Below are 3,978 nucleotides of genomic sequence, written 5' to 3' on the forward strand. Positions count from 1 at the left end.
AAGCACCCCCGGCAGATGTATGCAGAAGGGGCTGGGGGGTGACGGAGAGCGGGCTGTTGGCAGCTGTGTGGTGGCTGCTGGCAGCCGTGTGCTGGCTGCAGGGGTGGGCCTGGGCGGCTGCCGAGGGCCCCCGTAGTGCACCTACCAGTAGGGGGCTCGACACCCAGGCTGAGCCTCCGATGTGCCCGGGCAGGACACCCAGGAGGCGGGGAGCAGCCCCCGCTGAAGTCCATGGCAGTTGGCAGAGGCGAGTCTTGGAGAAAAAACGACAAAGTCCAAACGCTCCAGGCGTGCCGGCCAGGGGTGCGGACCCGGGTGGCCGGGCCGGCGGGAGCTGCGGCTGCCGGGGCTGAGCCGAGTATTAGTGCATGTCCTGAGAACCGGGAAGGGGACAAACCGGTGGCTCCAGGCCGGGTTGGAGTTCCAGGAGGTCGGCCTGACTCTGGAGGTTTTCCCCTTAGCATTTCCCCATAGGCCAAAAGGGGGGAAGTCAAAAAAGCACCCCCAGCAGATGTATGCAGAGTTGGGCTGGGGGGTGACGGAGAGCGGGCTGTTGGCAGCTGTGTGGTGGCTGCTGGCAGCCGTGTGCTGGCTGCAGGGGTGGGCCTGGGCGGCTGCGGAGGGCCCCCTGAGTGCACCTGCCCGCGGTGGCTGAAGACATTGCCTGACCCTCCGATGTGCCCGGGCAGGACACCCAGGAGGCGGGGAGCTGCCCCCGCTGAGGTCCATGGCAGTTGGCAGAGATGGGTCTTTGAGAAAAAATGACAAAGTCCAAACGCTCCAGGCGCTGGCCAGGGGCGCGGACCGGGCTGGCCGGGCCGGCGGGGGCTGCGGCGGCCGGGGCTTAGCCGAGTGTCAGTGCATGTCCTGAGAACCGGGAAGGGGACAAACCGGTGGCTCCAGGCCGGGTTGGAGTTCCAGGAGGTCGGCCTGACTCTGGAGGTTTTCCCCTTAGCTTTTCCCCATAGGCCAAAAGGGGGGAAGTCAAAAAAGCACCCCCGGCAGATGTATGCAGAAGGGGCTGGAGGGTGACGGAGAGCGGGCTGTTGGCAGCTGTGTGGTGGCTGCTGGCAGCCGTGTGCTGGCTGCAGGGGTGGGCCTGGGCGGCTGCCGAGGGCCCCCAAAGCGCACCTACCAGCAGTAGCTCAAGACCCAGGCTGACCCTCCGATGTGCCCGGGCAGGACACCCAGGAGGCGGGGAGCAGCCCCCGCTGAAGCCCACGGCAGTTGGCAGAGACGGGTCTTTGAGAAAAAACGACAAAGTCCAAACGCTCCAGGCGCTGGCCAGGGGTGTGCGGACCGGGCTGGCCGGGCCGGCGGGGGCTGCGGCGGCCGGGGCTTAGCCGAGTGTCAGTGCATGTCCTGAGAACCGGGAAGGGGACAAACCGGTGGCTCCAGGCCGGGTTGGAGTTCCATGAGGTCGGCCTGACTCTGGAGGTTTTCCCCCTGGCTTTTCCCCATAGGCCAAAAGGGGGGAAGTCAAAAAAGCACCCCCAGCAGATGTATGCAGAGGGGCTGGTGGGTGATGGATAGTGGGCTGTTGGCAGCTGTGTGGTGGCTGCTGGCAGCCGTGTGCTGGCTGCAGGGGTGGGCCTGGGCGGCTGCGGAGGGCCCCCGTAGTGCACCTACCAGTAGGGGGCTCGAGACCCAGGCTGAGCCTCCGATGTGCCCGGGCAGGACACCCAGGAGGCGGGGAGCAGCCCCCGCTGAAGCCCACGGCAGTTGGCAGAGATGGGTCTTGGAGAAAAAACGACAAAGTCCAAACGCTCCAGGCGTGCCGGCCAGGGGTGCGGACCCGGGTGGCCGGGCCGGCGGGAGCTGCGGCGGCCGGGGCTGAGCCGAGGGTCGATGCAGGTCCTGAGAACCGTGAAGGGGACAGACCGGTGGCTCCAGACCGGGTTGGAGTTCCAGGAGGTCGGCCTGACTCTGGAGGTTTTCCCCCTGGCTTTTCCCCATAGGCCAAAAGGGGGGAAGTCAAAAAAGCACCCCCGCCAGATGTATGCAGAGTTGGGCTGGGGGGTGACGGAGAGCGGGCTGTTTGGCAGCTGTGTGGTGGCTGCTGGCAGCCGTGTGCTGGCTGCAGGGGTGGGCCCCGGGCGGCTGCGGAGGGCCCCCAAAGCGCACCTACCAGTAGGGGCTGAAGACCCAGGCTGAGCCTCCGATGTGCCCGGGCAGGACACCCAGGGGGCGGGGAGCAGCCCCTGCTGAAGTCCATGGCATGTGCCAGAGGCGACTCTTGGAGAAAAAAACGACAAAGTCCAAACGCTCCAGGCGTGCCGGCCAGGGGTGCGGACCCGGCCGGGCCGGCGAGAGCTGCGGCGGCCGGGGCAGAGCCGCGTGTCGATGCAGGTGGTGAGAACCGGTATGAGGGTAATCCTGGTCGCTCCGGGCCGAGCCAGGGTTCCAGGAGGGCGGAAGGAGCGGGCCCGTTTCCCCTGATAGCGCCGACGACGGTAAAATAAGGCCTCGCAAAACGTCAGCACGAACACCTTGTCGGGGTATAAGGGAACGAGCGGTGTGCGGTCTTTGACAAAGTGACAGTGTTTCTCAAAAAAGCACCCCCGGCAGATGTGTGCAGACGGGGCTGGCTGGTGTGGGAGAGCGGCGGGCTGTTGGCAGCAGTGTGCTGGCTGCAGGGGTGGCCCGGGGCGGCTGCGGAGGGCCCCCAAAGCGCACCTACCAGCAGTAGCTCAAGACCCTGGCTGAGCCTCCGATGTCCCCGGGCAGGACCCCAGCAGGCCGGGCACGGACCGCAGCTTGCCCCCTTTGCCGTCCGATGAAGCTTGCACGGTCAGAAAAAGTTTCAAAGTCCCAACGGGGGAGAGAGTGTTGAGGGCGAGGGGGCGCTGGCTGCTCCAGGGGCCGGGAGGGAGGCCCTGGAGGTCGGCCTGGGGGTGAGTGGAGCGGCCCCCGTGTGTCCCTGAGCGTCCCCCGGTCTTTGGTCGAGAGGGGGTCTCAGCCGCTAATGTGCCCGCCCGGGTACCTAGGGAGGCCGGCCTGGGGCGAGTGGAGCAGCCCCCGTGTGTCCCTGAGCGTCCCCTGGCGTTTGCTGAAGAGGGGGTCTCAGCCGCTAATGTGCCCGCCCGGGTACCTAGGGAGGCCGGCCTGGGGCGAGTGGAGCAGCCCCCGTGTGTCCCTGAGCGTCCCCTGGCGTTTGCTGAAGAGGGGGTCTCAGCCGCCAATAGGGCCGCCCGGGTACCAGTGGGGGCCGGCCTGGGGCGAGTGGAGCAGCCCCCGTGTGTCCCTGAGCGTCCCCCGGTCTTTGGTGGAGAGGGGGTCTCAGCCGCTAATGTGCCCGCCTCAGGGAGGCCGGCCTGGGGCGAGTGGAGCAGCCCCCGTGTGTCCCTGAGCGCCCCCCGGTCTTTGGTGGAGAGGGGGTCTCAGCCGCTAATGTGCCCGCCTCAGGGAGGCCGGCCTGGGGCGAGTGGAGCAGCCCCCGTGTGTCCCCGAGCGTCCCCCGGTCTCTGGTGGAGAGGGGGTCTCAGCCGCTAATGTGCCCGCCTCAGGGAGGCCGGCCTGGGGCGAGTGGAGCAGCCCCCGTGTGTCCCTGAGTGTCCCCTGACGTTTGCTGAAGAGGGGGTCTCAGCCGCCAATATGGCCGCCCGGGTACCAGTGGGGGCCGGCCTGGGGCGAGTGGAGCAGCCCCCGTGTGTCCCTGAGCGCCCCCCGGTCTCTGGTGGAGAGGGGGTCTCGGCCGCTAATGTGCCCGCCTGGGGCGAGTAGAGCAGCCCCCGTGTGTCCCTGAGCGCCCCCCGGTCTTTGGTGGAGAGGGGGTCTCAGCCGCTAATGTGCCCGCCTCAGGGAGGCCGGCCTGGGGCGAGTGGAGCAGCCCCCGTGCGCCCCTGAGCGCCCCCTGGCGTTTGCTGAATAGGGGGTCCCAGCCGCCAATATGGCCGCCCGGGTGCCCGGGGGAGCCGCCTGGGGTGGCCCTGTGCAGCCCCCGTGCGCCCCTGAGTGTTTTTCAGTATCTGGCCGAGA

This window comes from Eleutherodactylus coqui, unplaced genomic scaffold, assembly GCF_035609145.1.
Source record: "Eleutherodactylus coqui strain aEleCoq1 unplaced genomic scaffold, aEleCoq1.hap1 HAP1_SCAFFOLD_765, whole genome shotgun sequence".
Taxonomy (NCBI): Eukaryota; Metazoa; Chordata; class Amphibia; order Anura; family Eleutherodactylidae; genus Eleutherodactylus; species Eleutherodactylus coqui.